Source organism: Struthio camelus, chromosome 13 (genome assembly GCF_040807025.1).
Source record: "Struthio camelus isolate bStrCam1 chromosome 13, bStrCam1.hap1, whole genome shotgun sequence".
Classification (NCBI taxonomy): Eukaryota; Metazoa; Chordata; class Aves; order Struthioniformes; family Struthionidae; genus Struthio; species Struthio camelus.
This window is the reverse complement of record NC_090954.1, coordinates 15,401,029-15,419,996: the sequence shown is the minus strand read 5'-3', so window position 1 is coordinate 15,419,996 and position 18,968 is coordinate 15,401,029. Positions and strand designations below refer to the sequence as shown.

At 37.7% G+C, this 18,968-nt stretch overlaps 1 long non-coding RNA gene across 1 annotated transcript; it reads left to right on the top strand.

Annotated features, from left to right (window-relative positions):
- The first annotated feature begins 781 nt into the window (after window positions 1-781).
- LOC138069132 (uncharacterized) lies at window positions 782-18,183 on the top strand. Its single transcript, XR_011143937.1, has 3 exons — window positions 782-860; window positions 1,898-1,963; window positions 17,520-18,183. It is a non-coding gene; the product is annotated as an uncharacterized lncRNA (long non-coding RNA).
- Window positions 18,184-18,968: the final 785 nt, after the last annotated feature.

The window sequence follows — 18,968 nt, the reverse complement described above, 5'->3', positions numbered from 1 at the left end:
AAATGTAAATACAAGAGCAATTCTGCATATTTTTTTTTAACCAATATGTTACCAAAAATGAAGCATGGATATAAAAGCTTACAATCTGGGTATCGTACCTCAAGAAAGAATCTGTGCATGCCTTCTATAAACATAGTTTCTTACCTGTCTCAGGGTAGATCTCTTTTGTCTTCTTCTCTTATAAACTATATTTTTTCTTAATAGGCTGGACTTGAAGTCAGGAAACCTCATATCTATCCCCATCTCTTTAACCAGCCTTCAGGTTTCATGCAAACTATTGAAAGCCAAGAAAACATGCACTTATTATACTCTTTCTATTTACTCATCTCTTCTAGCAGAAACAAGATTCTTGCTTGGCTGGGATCAATACAGTATTCTTATGATTGCAGATAATCTTTCCCTTCTGCCTCTGTGACTCCATTTGTCATAAGAACGAAATGATAATGATATCTGTTGTAAAGTGCTTTGAGATATATGAATAAAGGGGGCTACGACAGTATCAGATGTTATTACTATCTATTTTTAAAAAGAAATAGCTGCCTAGAACAAGAATACAAATAACTTATCTATAGAAAGAGCTTCTACAACATTTCTAGCCCTGAATCAAACTAAATCTTTCCTTGTTAATCTTTATACCACCAATTATTTTCTACTTAATCATGATTGTCCTATTTAGTTTTCTTTTAAGCTTATTTGTCTAATGATGATCTTGGTAATCCCAAGGTGTTTCCTCCAAATCCTGTATAATATTTAGTAATCTCATTTTTTCCTTCACAGCCTGCATTCTCTGAAAATCTTGCTTAGTAACGGCCAAATCTTTGATACTTTTCTCACAAACATCTGATAACCAGGGGAGAGTTGTAAGTATTGTTATCATTATGACAAAACTCTATGTCATTTTTTGTGACACACTTCATAAAGTTTCACTCATCTTGGTATGAGCATTAATATTCCTTGAGGATCAGACCATGGAGCTTGTAGTTAATTTTCCTCTGTAAATCTGTGTTGATATGGGATCTACATCACCACTAAAGTCTTCTGTATTTTTGTAGTTAAAAAACTGTTGTATTCATACTATCCTTTGAAAATGAAATATATATCTAATTATAAGTGAATCCCAGATAATGTATGAGGAAGTCAATAACACTGAAGGAGTTGTTTTGTACGGTTGTGTGAATGGGCCAATATTTGTCTTAAATTGAGCTTTAATCAATGAAATTACACCAATTTAAAAGATGCTAGGGCTGAGAATAGGTAATAAAAAGCAAAATTATAAATATAGGTCTCAGTTAATAATCCATAAATTTTTATGAACTTGAACAGGCAATCCACAGACACTACAAAATAGCATATATTTGATGAATTATTTTTATTTCAATTTCAAATGGATTTTATAGATAATATAAAATGTATAATAAAAAAGGAATATTCCAGTAGTTTTGAAAAGTAAGTATTAGAACCCACATATTTTCCCAATCATTTATGTGAAAAACTTTACCAAAGAAATTTAATCAATCAGTATTTCAGTAAAAAACAATTCTTTAAATCTTATATTATGAGAGCAGAAGGTGAATAGTCTTCTGAACTGATATATCAATTTTTATCGGGCACAGTCTTTGTATGCTTGCTATATGCTTCATACGGATCATGCTTTTTCATGCTTTTTCATGAACTTTGAAATATTAATTGAAGTCTTCTACCCGAACAACAGCACAGAGAATTCAAGATGGTAAGTAAGCTGAATTATAGTAAAGTGATGAAGAGATCGATTCCTAAATGATGTAATGAATCATATGCTAATTATAGCTGCTTATATGTGTAGAGATATTGACTGGTCAATGCAAACTTTGAATCTAATCTTTTATTTATGGAAGTGTTTCTGAATCTTTGCCTATAGAAAGAAAAAGCACTTCTGCAGAGCTGCGTCACTGCAGAAGATAACGCTGAACAGATCAGTGAACAGGTATGTTCAGGCAGAGCAGGTATGGTTATAGCATTCTTTCACTCCTTGGTTCATAGTATGGTGTGTTGTCTTTTTAGCATCTTTCATGAAATATTTATTTGATCTAATGCTTCTCCAGAGAACAGTCTACTCTACAGTAAACTCCAAGAATAACTTCAAATTTCTATTCAAAATTTTTCCGTCTTGTTTTGTTCTCACGTATCTTTTCCATGATGGCCTCGTGACCTTTTTGCACGCAGTATTTGTCCTCCTGGTTGATGACGGTGCAATACTATACTTACAGCAGGTTTAGCCAGATACAGAGGAATGCACACGCAGGATAGAAAGTATCACATATCTGAAATATATAAAGACAAATAGATGCACTGTGCTAAATTTCATTAACGTAAGGAGCTCACATAACATTGTTCTGCATTTTTCTAGAACAGAGACCAGAACATGTCTGGGAGACAAAATTTTTGGGATGCTTGCAAGTGTGACAAAAACCTCTATTTTTTATTAAAAGTCAACTCAAGATATAAAAGTGGAGTTTAGGTTCTGAACTCCAGCCTCTTCATTTCAGGATTGTTAACAATTAATGTTCAGAAGGCCTATAATTTAGGAAACTACCCTGCATGTTTTCTCTGTTATAAGTGAAAAATGAGAGGCATTTCTATATTCAGGTCTCGGCTGGGCTTCCCCTCTTGGGGAGCCAGTCGTCTTCACTGATGGTAGAGGGAGTCTAGGGTAACTTGGCTCGGATATTAGCTTGCACCCTACCTAATTTAGTCCTATTTTTAATTTGCCTGTGCAAACCAGGTGGACAGATAACTGTTCAGATCAATAGCTCAAATCTAGCTTGCATCTCTCACTTTTAGTCAGCATGGATGCTGTTTATCACATCGGTCAACACAACTGTTCTGCTTTGAGAACTCAAGCTGCGATCTCACCTAGAGCTGGAGAGAGCTGTCTGACACGGTACCGTGTTGCTCTGTATTGGGATGTTGCTTTAGTTCTCTTTGATTCCATCAGTTCAAACTGAGGCTCCTAACAGTTGCAGGCTAATGCAGGATACTCATTCACTCAGAAATAAATAAATAAATCAATAGAATGTTTGCATTTATTGGATACATATGAATTTGACAGTGCTGTGTCCTTTGCAAGTATCTGATTTTATTAGAACATCAAAGTCATTATACATAAAAGGCATTCTGAAAACATTATTTAGTGCATAGTTTTTTATGAGGTCTAACTTGTTGAAGAGACAGGTAGGGAAAGCTGGGTGGCTCCTTCAGGATTAGGACAATGTTGCTGGATCCAAAAGACTATACCTCAAAAAGCTATGACACAGGCTGTCTTGTCTGACAGCTTTTATTCAGGAAAAGGCTATGGAAAATTAATAGGAAGGCTAAAAGCATACCAGAAAAGCTCTGAAATATGAAGAATAGTATGGTATTTGCCTGGTCTTTATCTGGCCTTACAACTAGAGTAAATCTATCTGTTTCATTAGTATTAAAATTCCATACATTTCAAGAATAAATTAGATGCAAGGAAAATAAACTGAACAAACGTTGCCCTTATTTGTTATGGTTGAAACTCACATGCAGTTCCACTATGATGCATTTTTAAAGAGCTATAGAAATACACGTTTGAGTGCTTTTTTCTTCTGAATGCAAAGGAATGCTTTATCAGCACTTCCTGATGACCATGCATAAAACATTGACATGAAAACACAGTGGGATACTCACTTCTTCCAGCCAAGAAATATCTTTGTACCATGAGGGATTAAACGAAACTCCTTTTTGTGTTGCCAGAATTCATTTCTGTAAAAGAAACATTGCTCTATCAGGCTGGATGCAATCAGAGGTACTGCTGGGCTGGGAATAGTAGAAAGATGCAACCCTTATACATGTGTGAAGTAAGCATTCTCTGTAGTTCTGGGGAGCTGAAGGAGATTGCTGTTGTAGTAAAGTTGTTGTATGTAAAGTTACCTAGAGATGGTTAAGTTGAATAGTAAATACATGAACTATAAGGAGAGAAAAGCTGCACTTACTGGATAAAAATCCCCTGAATTATAGATGGTTATGCTGATTATCCAAGAGCATTAAGAATTTAATGGAGAACTAAAAAATCTCATGAAGATTCATTTTATTTTGAGCTTTTTCCATAAGTTTTGTTTCTAGCTGTGCTGGCTGAAATGTTTAATTCTGGATTTGTCCTAATGAAGTAGCTAAAAAGGTATAATTTGAAAAGATTCTGAGGTTCATTATCTTTTATTGATGTCCAAATCATTGAATTTCAATAACAAACCTTTCTGAAGTATTGAGTTTACAAAGAACTGTAGATAGCACCTGAATAACCAGCATTGACAAATATAATTAAGATACAGTAATTTGAAACTTGCAAAAAAGACTCAGCTACATTGACTTAAATGAAAGAAAATCTTTACAGAGGCCTAGTAGAAAAAACTTAGCCCTGGCAATAATACTGGCTTACAGAAAATTTAATAAGTTACACAAATTGCTCTCAGAGCGAGCTGGTTTGGACAAAAATTAATAAGAAAATAGTAAGGAATTCATGTGAAGCTAGAACTTCAACTGAATCAACTTGGCCCATAAGTCAAGTTATCTTTATGAACTTTAACAGGAGAACAAACAAATACAAAAAGTACTTCTGCTCTGGTTCTTTTTTCATTTTTGTGCTGATTTTTGCATTATGTTTAGATCTTGCCTGCATTTATTTTGTGAAATTGCCAGTATGTTTTCGAAAGAGAATATTGTGTCAAGGCTAAGCCTTGAAATCAGAGTTGATTCCATGAAGTGCATGAATACACTCTAATATTTCTGTGTTAGTTAGACTTCTAACGATTAATATTTAATAATTTGAATAATTATGAGGATAATGGCCTGTTACTGAAAGCTGGAGTAATACTAGTTGTGTTTTGTGTAAAAGGTGTTACTGTTATAAATTATGGAAATGGTCTGGCTTTCTGCTATTAAGAAGCAAAAAGGTTTTGCAAGAGTGTATTTAAGCAACATGCCATAGATTCCTAAAAAGAGAACTCCGAAAGAGCTCTGTAGAACCCGGGTCTGTGTTTGGGAAGTGGCAGCTATGGATGCACTTAAACCTCCAGTCACTGAAGCTATTCTGATCTCAATATCAAGCTGAAAAAGTCAGTGCTGGCAGTCAGTCATTTCATCAATTATTTCAGCACCCAGCAAAAATCCCAATGAGAAAGGCCTGATGACCAGGCAAGCTGAGATAAATAATATCGGTCTTTTACAAGAGTCTTTTGCCAAATGCTCCAAGAAGTTAGGTGGTTTGAGTTGTTCTGACAGAAATGATTCACAAAGACATTTTAGATGTTTCCCAAGAGCCTAGCGTTGACATCCCAAATACCTAATATGGCTTAATTTGACACTATGTGGATCATAAATTGACACCTACATTCCTGAAGGTGCTCTTCTCACTTTGCATCTTTGGGTTCTGTTGGGCATCTTCCTAACTTTCAAACTTTAATTTCATGGTCAAAATGCTATTGTGAATCTTATCTTTAGTCTCCAGTAGTTTTCTTTAGGTTCCTAAAATTTAGGATTTAATATTAGAATTGGGATTTGCAGTAATACTTCTCAGAAATCTTTGTCCTTCTATTGTACTTTCTTCTGTCATCACCTTGAATGGAACTTTTCATACCTGTTCACCTGATGTTCAAAGTGTTCAATTTAAAAATTCCCATAGAACTGTAAATCACTGCAAATCAAAAACAACTAAATAATTTTAATTCTTGGGTAAAAACTGCTGTATAGTTGCAAAGTATTCATATATTAGTTCTCCCTGTGCCACTTCACAAGGAGGCAGAACGCCAGATTTGAAGAAGGGCATATGGTCTCAAATTTTGGCCTTCTGTCCTAATAGAAACTTCATTTTTTATGACCTGACCGCTAAGAAAATACATATCTGTAAGTTAAACCTATATTTGGCTTTTTATACATTGGTTACAAACACTTCTGTTTTACATGTTTTGTTCTTTCATGGCTGCATGGATTTGAATTGCTCTTTTTAAGCCGTGGGGACAGGAATTATATAAGGCTTTTTTTGTTATTTCATTTCATGGCGCTTGGGGAAATGTTTTGAGACTTTAGAACTAGGTGTCCTGTGGGACTGAGCTTACTAAACAGCAGCAAGTCACCATTAGAAAATGTCTGCTGGTCCCTAAGGATCTTTTCCTATTACCTACCTCTAAATGAATGACTAACATAATGGATTAGTCTTTTCACCCTTGATACATGACTAGAAGACTTTATGAACTAGCAGGAGCATATTTTGATTTCACTGGTGTGCTTCCCCTTCACTGCTGTTGAATTTCTAAATGCTTTAGGTACTCACCAGCATCCAGATGGAGAAGTCTCTGAATTCTTAGAGGCTAAATTTGCTGTTCTGATTCCCTGTTTGCTTAACCTCCATATGTCCTCTGCATAATGCTGCCTTTTCACAGCATCAAATTTGTGACAAGATCAAGAATGGATCTAGTCAGATAGTAAAGGTGTTCTCAGCTCAAAAGTGCAACTGGAATTTTAACATGAAAATTCAAAGTGAAAATTCGAAACATGTATATGCATAAATGAAGATAAATGTATCAAGTTGTCTTAAGGTTTATACCATAAGCCTAGGGTATTGATCTTTGTGAGACTCCTTTATATTGCCTTTCAGAAACTTCATACATGCAAGCAATGCATAAAGGGGCTGCGTTTCTGAGAACCCGTTCCTACATTCTTAGCAGTTACAAGCTGCAAGGCTGTGTTTGAATGCATATGACAATCTTTTTATTTGCATGCTATATTCCGAATTTTCAGTTACTATTCCAGTAAAGATTTGGAGTTTAAGATTTAATTATTATGAATCTCAGAGACTTAGTTATGATCAAATAGGTTTAATTAAATCTATAAAATAGCAAAAGATGTATTTCAAATGAGGCAGGTTTAAGTTCAGTACTGTGCTTCTGATGAGGTTTTATCGGTACGAAAAATGAGGAGATGAGATAGTTTAGGGTAGATGAGTGCTCTGATCTTCTCTGTATTGTCTATTGCACAGGTTAGAGCGACTTCTAGTCTCACTTGGAACATTTTGGAGGGCGTTCCCTACAGTTCTGAAACAACACCTCTGAAACATCTTTTTCCTAACACCTTATTTACTCAGCTAAGGCTGGTGGAAGCCTGTTATAGTCAATTCTCTATCAGCTGAGCATTTTGATCACCCACGCAATTTTCAGCTAGCCACATGTGACTGCCTTCTGGCTAGTGCAAAGTAGCCAACAAATGATATGAAAGAATAAACCATGGATTGTATTTTTTTTTAAATTAGTTAATTAAAAAATAAGGCAGAAAACATTATGCTGAAACAAAATGTCACTCTTAAACAACAGGACTAAGCCTTTCTTAAGTCATTGAGTGTATCACTTCCATCACTTCCTTTTCTGTTCAAACATGTTAATCTCATATCACACATCTCCTGTTGATGATTGCTGTGTATCTCTTCCTAAGGCCCTGTGAGTTTTCCCATGTGATATCTTCATCTTATTGATGGTCATTTTTTCATTGTCTCCCCTCTCCTTACTCTGAAAAGCAGGAAAACACCAAGCTGTTTGGTCTCTTTGGTGTCCCATGTGTGCAATGATTCTTAGCACAAAAATTCACATTTTCAAAGGATCTAGTCAGAATCCACATATGTTAACATCAGCATTCTCTGGAACTGCTTCTGTATTGCGTTAATGTTTGACCGAATACTTCGCTACATTATCTTCATTAGCTTGTGTTCAAATTCTACCTTCTCATACTACACCTTCCTTTGCTATATTGTGCCATACAAAAACAGTGACACTGGAGTTGAAACACGATTGCCTGAAAACCCTCAGTGGGCTATAGATTACTCCGGGGGGTTCAGTTTCTTCAGAAAATGACTGGCTTCGAGAACTACATATGAGGCTTTTGAGACTTTTTAGACAAACTTCCTGGATGGCTGCCTACAGACAGAGAAAAGCAAAAACCTGTTAGCTGCCTCCCCTTGTTATAAGTGGATGTTGGCTATATCCACCTGTTTCTCCACTCCATACCTGATCAAATAGACCTTTTTAGTTACAGACCTTCTCCATACTGAAACAGGTTTCTGAGATTTAGGCTGGTAGCTAAATAGCTTCTGTTATCTTTCCCTGAAAAACAGCTCAGTTCATCAGGTCCAATTCATCAGGTGCCATTGATGACCTCCACTGTCTTGTCTGCCCTCCAAAGAGAGACACTTCGATGCCAATTACTCTTCTGGTCTTATCAGTTCTTTGCTTATTGCTTCCAGCAGGGCCTCTGTCTGTTTTTGCTTTTCTGAGGGTACAAACTGATGATGGCAGTACTTACTCCATCTCACGTCTTATTTCTCAGAGTCGTGGAAAATATCTGCTTTGTATTGAAATCATCACAATCCCTTTTGTTGCTCCAGTGTGTGCAGAAGTTAAATTCACTCTAATGAACAAGCATCTTTACAGGCAAGAGCCTGCTTCTCCAATAGCTGGACACCAGGTCCTGTGATATTCTTTCCATGTCAGATATGCAGCTGGTTAACATAAAACTAGATTAAAAAGACAAGAAAATTGCTTAATGCAAAAATACATGCCTGCTTTTATAAAAAAATAAATCCCACTGGGAGTTTTGATAATGAGCAGTTTCTGTGAGAACTGCCTACTTCTTAATTAATTGGTATGTAAACTGTATGAAAATCCCCATCAAAAGTCACAGCATATGCTGTGAAATCGTGTCTTTCACAGCCTCTAGATGAAGTCTGAGGGGAAATAAATCAGAGGTTAGCTGCAAAGTGTGTTCTAGTCACTAAACAAACACTCTGCAATTAGAGGTTCAGATGTTGACTGTAAAAAAACAACAAACAGGTGATTTGACATTCAGACATTACAATGGAAACACAGATGCCATCTTTAAAAAGAAGACAAATCATAGTCTGATAGTTTCAGGGGAACTTCACACTATGCTGTGCTATTGCTCAGCAGAGATAAGCAAACTGTGAACTAAATAAATTGCTGCTAGTGTAAGTTATGCTTCCCAAAGAGGGAACAAAGGGAAGATCAAAAGGCTTGGAACACTGCGAGATTAAAACAACTGAAATTGTTCTCTTTCTTCTCACAGCACCATGTGGCAGTGTGCGAAATTTGGGCAGTGCTTGCCTGGGAGAGTCTCTCTTCTGAGAGAGTGCTCTCAGTATCAAACAGTGGAGTTTGTTCTTCCTTCAAATGACTATACAATAACCAACAGGGACCTTGTATGTACACTCATACACATTCCTGTAGCATATGCTGGCAAATACGAAATAATAGTTTAAAACATAAGGAGGCACAGCACTAAAATAATGCACCTTTTGTTTTTGCCTGAAATTGCTTTTTTCCTGTTGTTTCTTCCCTCCCCTCATCTCTAAGGTAGCGTTCACACCACTAAAATTATCTTTTGTTGAGAAAAGCACAACTTGGGAATAATATAAATTCTCACCTTTTAGTCCTTTTACCAAGTCATTTTAGGAAACTTTAGACCTAGTTCTTGTTTCATCATCATCCATTTTATTGCAAACTTATAGATACTTTTGCAATTGTGCAGTGTATCAGAATATTTGTGTAATGGAATCTCCTTGCTAGCTGAGCACCTAAACTCACAACTCAATCTTCAGAAGTGAACAAGCACGTACAGCAGTCTCACTACAACTTTATTGAATAGTATAACTGAATTCCATAAAGGCAATGTTGAACTGAAAATTGTTGGCTTTCAGTTCAAAACTATTAGATATTTCAGACTAGAATTTGCTGGCTGAGTGTTTTAGGTTTTTTTTCTCAAAAAAGCACAATTTTCAGAGGGCAAGCACTGTTCATGAAAACCTCATCTTGTCAAGATCTTGGCATGTTAATGCATAGTTTTTTCACTAGAAAAAAATGATAGTCCTCTCCTTGTATATGTCCTACCACAGTAAGGGCCTGGTAAGATACTGAAAATCCTGTTGAGAATTCTACTTCTACTTTAAGTAGGAAAACATAACAGAAGACATGAGGCAGCAAATAATTCCAGTTCTTCCTGTCTCAGGTGTGAAAGTCACAGTGAAAAGCTGGGGAGGCACAGAATTTTCAGCAAAAGGAAGAAAACAAAATTACATTTTTGCAAGTCATTCTACCTGCTTCCAGTCTAGTTTCTACAAGTAAATAAAAGAGGGATCAGTAGATGAGTATGCTAAACGATTAGGACTTTCACATAGTAAAACTCTTGTATGGCTATTATACAGTTTAGTACAAGGTCAAAACTGTCATTCCACTCAAGCCTATAGAGCTATAAAGGGGATCAATATGGACCAATAAAGGGCAGCACTTGCAGTACTAAATCTGTATTATCGGTATGTTATTTTAAATACTAAACTGTGATCAGTAGGAACTGTAATTGATTAACATATCTGAAAATCAAATACTTTTATTTATTGCTTAAATATAATGAAAAGGGCTAGTATATTAAAAGAACTTAAACACCTGAATGTGCAGGTAGGCTTTCAGTGTGATTTTCAGATGTGCTTATATAGCATTTATCTGTATCTTCAAATGCTTTAAAAGTCCTTTAAAAGTCTAGCCTTTAATGTGTAACTTCAGGGATCTTAATAAATCCCTAGCAGAAAATCTCAGCTCTTTCCGCAAAAAAGAAAGGGAAAAGACAGCCTCATCATTTCTACAATCTTTAGCTTCTCCCTCTAATGTGTATGTATGTCTTCAATTAGAAACTATGTTTTGATTATATAAGCTATAACAGGTTGCTGTACTAACTAAAGGTCACAAGGTTTGAGCATTGTATGCCTTGGAGTCAGCACACAGTTGTGTGGATGTGGACATAGATGTCATTACATTCAGTATCCGTAAGGCTGGAGGGGAAATGATTTGCTCCGTAGAAAGACATTCAGTTTCAAGAATAGGGCATCTTTTAAAAGGTCTTGAATTCTCCTGACTCTGTTACTAGATGTTTTACACCATGTTTGACTGAATCTGTGTGAGTGGGCTAGATTAGTTCTGCAGAACAGACGGTGCTCTGAAGCCTGCCCGGGACTGAAGTGATACAGGCAGCTAGCTGCAGAGCGACTTGACAAAATAATGGGATCACTAAGCTACTTCACAGAGCCTTGTCCCATCAGACCATTACAACCACTGAAGAGGATCAAGTGGTTACATAAAACAGTAGAACTAATGGAGTGACTTTGTTTGTACTAGAACAAAGCCACCATTGCACGCCCTTTGACTGACTTTAAGTATCTGGGTAACCTTATAGAATAAGACATTTTCTGCTCCTAAAAAAGTCAAATGATTATTCTAATGCTGCATATCTCATATTCTCATAGTTTAATATCCAGGATGGATTCTTTTTTCTTATGCTTAATTTTATCTTTCAACAAATGGAAAGATAGCTGAATGTTTCTAAATTCTTAAAGTTCTAGTGAGTTAGGAAGAGACACTTGCAAAGGCAGCCTGAGAGATTATATTTTCATTTTCCAGAAATAGGCATGGGGCTGGCACTCAAGACAGAATTCTGTGTGTTTCTGAAACAAGTAGCAAATTGGACTTTGGCAGAATGATAAGCAGGTGGCAGCAGGACACCCACTCTAAATCCCAAATGATATAGGAAAGGAGACCAACATGTTCTTTTTTATTTACAGTTCTTTTCAAACTTTGCAGTCACCCACTAACTTCAGAAATGAATTTTCAATGATATTGCAATAAATTGTTATGACTGTATCGAAACTCTGAAAATCCAAAAGGCTCATGGTGAAAACCTTTTCTTGGATCATGATGTTTCTGACAACTGAGATACACAACTACCTTCCGGGAGGCCAGAGAGTAGATGAAGCCAGACTCTTCTTGAAGGGGCACAGGAACGGGACAAGAGGTATTGGACACAAGTTGGAAAATGGCAAATTGCAATCAGATATATGAACTTTTTACCATAAGGATGGTAAATTATTGGAACGGGCTGAGAGAGGTTGTGGAATCCGTCCTTGGAGATATTCATAACTTCACTGTACATGGCCCTGAGGAGTCTGAACTAACTTGCCCTGCTTCAGGCAGGAGATTGGACTACAGGCCTCCAGAGTACTCTTATGACCTACAACTATTCAGGTTTTAGGCCACGTACTGAATTTAGGTTAAACATTTTCTGGCTCTTGAGAAGACTGAAGAAGGAGGTGGAGTAGACAGTGGCACAAAAGTTATCTTAGAACTTCCTTTAGGCCTGACATCCAGGCTTTCACTTAAAAATATTGCATTTAGATTTAGCATGTACTGTGGCATATTACAGGGATCAAACCCCAAACACCTTGATGTATTGGAAAAACATAGCAGATGCGCTGATTTTTTTTTGACGCCAGCAAAGGTAAGGGGATTTGTGCAATAAGAGTATCTCCCTTGAGTTTTGTTGATTTTCTACAAGGTCAGTCATGCTGTCTCTATCACAAGACTCTGCAAATGATGCAGTTTAGTGAGTAGCAGGCACAAAAAACCCATCCAATTCCAACAATCATCAACACATCTTGAATTAAAAAATGAAGTGGGGAAAAAAAACAATTCCAGGGCGAAGCAGATATGATCAATTTATCTGAGCAGTGAAAAGTGATTTTTCTTTTCTGAAGTTGTGCCTGGAATGCCCTGCAGCTCTCAGAGCTCTGGATGATGAGGACAGCGTGCCATACCTTCCCTCCAGAGGGACGATACCAACTACTCTATCTCACTACAGTCACATTGTATAAATCACCTGTACACCTTTCAGTGGAAGTCAGAAATCCTGATCACTTTAAAGCAGAGAGTCTGATCCTGCTTCCACTGAAGTCTTTCAAGGTTTTGGTCCTTAGAGCAGGGTTGAGTTCCTGAAGGAGTAGGGTCAGGGTTAGGAGGCATGAAGTTTGCCTTATAAAGGCAAATATTAGGTCCTAGCCAGGAAGCTGTGGGTGCTGAGGGCAGCTTGTTCCTACTCGGTATCGTTCCATCTGGAACTGTTTTTTACCCAGGATGCTTCCCAGGGCAATGTCTGACCTCTCTGAGAGCACAGCAGTATGAGTGAACTTAAAAAATGGTTTTTCCTCTGTGGAGTGTTGTTATGAGAGGTCTCTCGGCCCTCTCATAACAGATGCCGCTCGGCCAAATAGTGGCATTTTGGGGTCCCAATTCTAGTATACCAAGCAGAGGCTCTGGACTTCATCAGATTCTTTTGGGTTGGTGGTGAGAAGTTGCCTTTTGATTATGAATTCACAAACACTAGCTGAACAAATAGTTAACTTTGCTTATGCAGTAATGAAGTTAAGTAATAGTAACAACACTACTATATAGCAACAGTAACAACACGAACAATGTAATGCAATAACAACACAATGATCTATTTACAGTTATGCACAGAAGCTTCCAAAAGGGGGGAGGGGAGGGAATGAAGGATTACAGAATAAACCAGAGCATAAAGGATTACAGGACAAATCAGAGTATATAAACAAGAATGTGCACGCGCTCACCCCATGGTGGTCGCAAGGTCACCATCGGTGTGAGCAACCAGGCGGTAGGAAGGCAGGAGGCGGCTGGGCCGTGCCAGTGGGCATTCCCGGTTCCTGGCAGAGGCCTGGCAGAAGGGTTCAGTGGCTGGGACACCCCAGAAGGTGCTGATCCCCAGTTTCAATGACCCCCGTATCGAGCAGGTCACACTAGACAGTGTGCCGCTCCCTGATAACTGACCGCATCGGCTGGCACGGCAGTTATGGCCTGAGCGAGCCGTGCCGGCGGGTGGGCTGCCCCCCTTGGGTCCAGTTGCTTATGCACCATGGAGTCGAAGTCACTAAGCGGTGCAGTAGCGAGGCAGATCTGCGAGGTCTAGCCCAGCGTCCCGGACTGGGCGGCATGGTGATGATTTATCAGCAGTGCTTCCCTGCTGGGCTCCTTCTCCCCTAGCACTGGTCTTCGGTGGTTTCAGCCCCTAAGATACCACCAAGACCCCCCAGAGTGGGGAGAACACCTGGTCTTTATACTCTGAGCCCCTCGGGACTACAGGCATTTCATTGGCAGATTTTTTCCGCAGACTGTTACCGCGATTGTCCCGTTTTCGGGTCGCTGCTGGTGGGGAGGGCCGGGGGCGAGCGCGGAGCTGCTGGAAGGCAGCTCGCAGCTCCTCCCGCAGCGCCAGGCTCGCGCCCGCACCGGGCGCCGCTTCCCCGTGAGGTTACCCTCTCCTGGGGGGAGGCCTGAGGTGAGCCGTGAGGCGAACAAAGGCCGTGCAGGCGACGAGATGGCTGAGTACATGACACCTCGGATAAAAAGGGCTTCCAGCGTAACGTCCCACCGGAACGGAACATATTCAGTAGGGGCCTGCCGCTGCAGGAGTGGCGCGGTGGTGAATGTGAGGCGATGTCAGAGAGGTGCCTGTTTAAGGAAACGTAATAGTTTCCTGTTTAAGGAAACGTAATGGGTTTTAGTATCCTGAATCTAAGATCATAGCTGAGCAATGCTTATTACAAGGGAAGATAGTGCATAGTTTTGATACTGATTTTTTATGTATTTCAATGTATTCTGATATGTATAATATGTATTTGTACCTAAGTAAATATTCCCTCTCTCTTTCTGCCATTATTTCTTGTAAGTTTACCTTACGTTCTTGATTTTTGGCATTGTTTTGGTTGTTCTTTCTGAATGATCAGTTTTTGGCAATATTTGTTGATTTGTTTTTCACGATATTGAGAGGTATTGGTTATTACTTCTTCATTCTGTCGTATTATACACTTTTGGAGACATAAACACTTTTTTTCTTGTTGTTATCACAAGTTTTGGGGAAATCAAATTGTATATGGATGATTTTATTTTTGCTTGTTGTGAAAATTTCCACATACAATCTTCTAATGTTAACCCATAAACATTAAGGGAACAATTTTTATTCATCTCTGAGCTCTGTAAAGTGATTTTGAAAAAATACAGTAAATATTCTTGGGAGCAAAGCTTGTTGATACCTCATTAGAATGAAAACTGGAATTTTTGGCCTGGAAAGTTTGCTTAATACAGCCCTGCTGCTTTGAAGTTTAATTTGGACCATAAACCTAGGTCTGAAGTTTGACATTGAAATTCAATCAGAGAAACATGATTAGTAAATAGGAAGCTTATTAACATCTAACAGCATGCACTGAAAAAAGCTTTATTGGGATAACTCCATTCCAAAGGCACTGCAGAATAAGTTTGCCTACAAGAGGAGCATGTGGATGTCTGTACAGGTGACAAATGCTTTTGAAAATGACATTAATCAGCTGAAATTTAAAAGACATTTGCTTCTAGCCTTAAACTCCTTGGTCTGGAACGGATTGCATTGGAAATCACTCAGACTGAAGTCTTGAACTGACAGAGCGTTTGTGTGAACACAGTTACCGCAATGTGCAAATCTGTTTCAACATCCATCATTTAAAGGGTCAGCATAAATTTAATTTCGATCAAGCTGTTCTTTCTAAATAGCGAACAGTTCACAGAATGATTTTAGAAAGTAGGACCGCTGATAAATATGTATTTTCAAAAGCCTCCAGCCAGCGTCAAGCGTTTTAAGAGCTAGAGCTACTCCTTTTTATCACGAGGGTAACTTCTAAGATTGACAAAAGTATAATCTGCACATACGCCCAGAGGAGAGTTGAATTCTTAAAATCTGTTGTTCCTTCTTTACATTTAAGTGTATGAATGATGTTGATTAGACTTCAAACCTCAGACAGTTTGTGCTCTAACGCTGTGAACTTGGCAACATCTCCAGGAGAGAGTGGCATTTCAGCCTATTCCGTTATTTAGAAAGGGAAAGAGGAAGAAAATTCTTAACCTTTTAAAAATAAATTTTAATAACATTCTGAAATTTGCAAAAGGCCATCCGACCCTCCACCTGCTGCTTTGACATCTGTTGACCCCTTCCAACAGAGGAAAATGCACTTAGGTTATAGAAAAGAATGTAGAGCATTAAATAATTTAAGGGGGCAAGTTTCCTATTCTGAAAGAGCCAAATTCCGCCCTGTCTGCCTAAAAGAAACAGCATATCCTTTAGCATAACTAATAGTAATCGTAAAGAAAGAAGAAGATAATTGTTGTACTAAAATGTACAAAGCTACTCCTTGTTGCTGCATACTGGTACAGCTTTCCCAACCTGGAAGGGGCTATGCCAGTTTTTTATCAGCTGCAAATCTAGCTTGGCAATGGAATACAATGAATCATCAATTTAAGGCTCTCCCTGAGCATAGGGAGATTCCTTAACATGCCTAAGTATACAATGACTTCTTTCATATTGAAAGACACACAACTAAGTAGTAGTTTATATTGGGGTTCATATTCAGGACTTGATGATTTTATTCCTTCTTAGGCAACTGGGTTATTTTTTTCTATGGATTGTAATAGGCTTTGGCTCTCTGCATCTAGGAAACAGTCAACCTGGACTGAGACAAATTCCGAGATAAAGCTAACGCTAGAGGAATTGGTTATAATAATTTAATATATTAAATTGTTCAGCCATTAGTCTAGTGAAGTTATATTGATTTACATACTAACTTTCTCGGCAGTAGTTATACATGTACCAATGCGATAATCTAATTTTTCAGTCAGAAACATGAACCTATTCATATTTGCATGTTATGTTTGCTTTTTATCTAAATAAGTGAAAATAAGTGATTATTTGGAAAACAAAACTACCCAGAGAAAATAAAGTTAGGCCTTTAATAGCAGCATGTAGCATGAGCAGCAAGTTAACTTCTTGAATAATTTAACACAAATTTCATTTATGAAGATGATGTTCTTTTATTCTATTTCAGACATAAAAGTATGAATTCGGATTTCAAACTTGTGTATGACTGAGCTCACAGATGCAGATGGTTGTAACTAATTTTAGGCAGCATTTCCATTCAGATTAACAGATTCTAATGTTAGAATATTCATGATACGTGAAGAGTTGTCTTGAGAGGCAAAAGTTATTTATAAGGACATCAGTATGCTTCTGATGGAAAACTCCAAACACATTATCTTTTCTCCATACCGGTACCAACATGCTGTGAAACAAGACTGTGTAATACTGATGCCATCAAGCCCTATGTGGCTGAACACCTGCTTTATACATGGTCTATTTGAAGATTAATTGCCTATTTTGCAGCAATGGCTTCTTGTAGGGAAAACCCAGTTATAAACAGTGCTTTTCTAGATCATTGCCCTTAATGTAACTAAATATACAACACAATCATTATCGAGCAACCATACGTAAATACTGTCATTTCCAAGTAACGGAAAAAAAAGACAAATATTCTAATGTATTCATTGTCATGTCTTTACAGCTGAGTGCTGAGGGAGTGTTTTTGCTTTTAATCCACTTTAGTTAGTGCCAAGGTATGAATTTTCAGAAAGATACTATGCAAGTTAACCACAAAGATCATGTACAGCTCCAGAACGTGCTACCAAAGAAATAACATCTGAGTGGCAAAACCAGGCTGTTGTTGTTGTTGTTATTTTTGTTTTGTTTTGTTTTGTGTTTTGCAGAGGCAACATACCTGTAGAAGCGATATCTTGGTAGCAGTGCTCTTCATCACTCAAAGTCTTTTCATTGTCTAAAGTCCAGCAAGATGATGGGGCTGAGAGAAGAACTGAAGATGTGTTTGATCAGAAAAATTATGAACATTTCATAGCTTATGACGCAACTGCAATGATTTTCTTGGCCCCATCCTCTAAACTGTTTCCCATGGAAAACTTCTGCACCCTCGACTAACTCCACAAGCAGTAAGTGTATGGCCGTGCACAAAATCTTTACGTGTGAGAAGCTTGGCAGAATGCAGTCTTCACCTGAATGCAGGCCTCAGTACAGTTTTGCAGAGCAATGCAGAACAGGAGGAGAGGAAATGAAGCATTTTTATTTGTGCACATCTAACTGAGACTTTTATTTATTTTTGTAAGTAGACGAGGAACGGGAGAAGCAACCTGATTCTTACCTGCTCTGTACTATATTAGTGTAATCACTGTGCTGGAAATGACCAGTTTTCTTCTGCAATGTTACTTCTGTATGCAGCTGCTATACAGGAAAATTTGCCAAAGAACAGTGTTAAAACTTTGCCAAACCTTCGACTGAAATTTATGTAAAATCTACATTGCTATACACATCAGTTTATAATATGACTGTGTACATTGGTGACTAAATAAAATATTTTCTTGGCGGTGATAGTGCATATATTAAACATGTTGGACAAATGTGTTATCTGTATTTAATAAAGGCATGCAAATATTGAATTTTCTTAGAACTAGGTCCTTTTCCTCTCAGTGTTCAGGTCTAAATAGTTATATGACATTGCACGTCTCCAGTAGAACATTTTATAAATGGCCAGAACGCAGCAAAAATGGAACCTCATTTGAAAAAAAAAATCCACTACTGGTAAAAAGGACAAGTTCAGTACAGCTGCTGTTTTTACTGACAGGAATTTTGCACTCTGTTAAGGAGGGGTTATATGACAATATTGCCTGTATCAGCAGGAGAGTGGAATCAAAGCCTTAGGCAGCCCATTATTGTCCTATGCTGTTTATTAAGTCCATCTGATTTTCATTACTGTGTGACACAGTACAATGCAAGAGTGGTTTTGAAATCCAGTTTATACCCTGTTTTAGGTGCTATGTTGTAAAAGCTCAAAGTATTTAAACTCCTTTTATGAACATCATAGAGACGTTGTTGTGTATAAAGGGTGAAGAAAAACCTTCACTCTTGTCTAAAAAGATTTAATGCAGGTGGGATACTTTTTTTTTTAAATCTCTTTCCTTGTTAGTCTTCCTGACCCTAAGATGTTCAGTCATTTATATTAAATGAACTTTACTTTGGACCTCTGTTTCAAATGAGCACTACAACGTTAAATCATGAATATGAAAGATTATCATTGTCGCTATTACATGATATTGCAATTAAAGTCATCCTCAGCCATTAGGTGCTTTTTCTTATCATATGGAAAC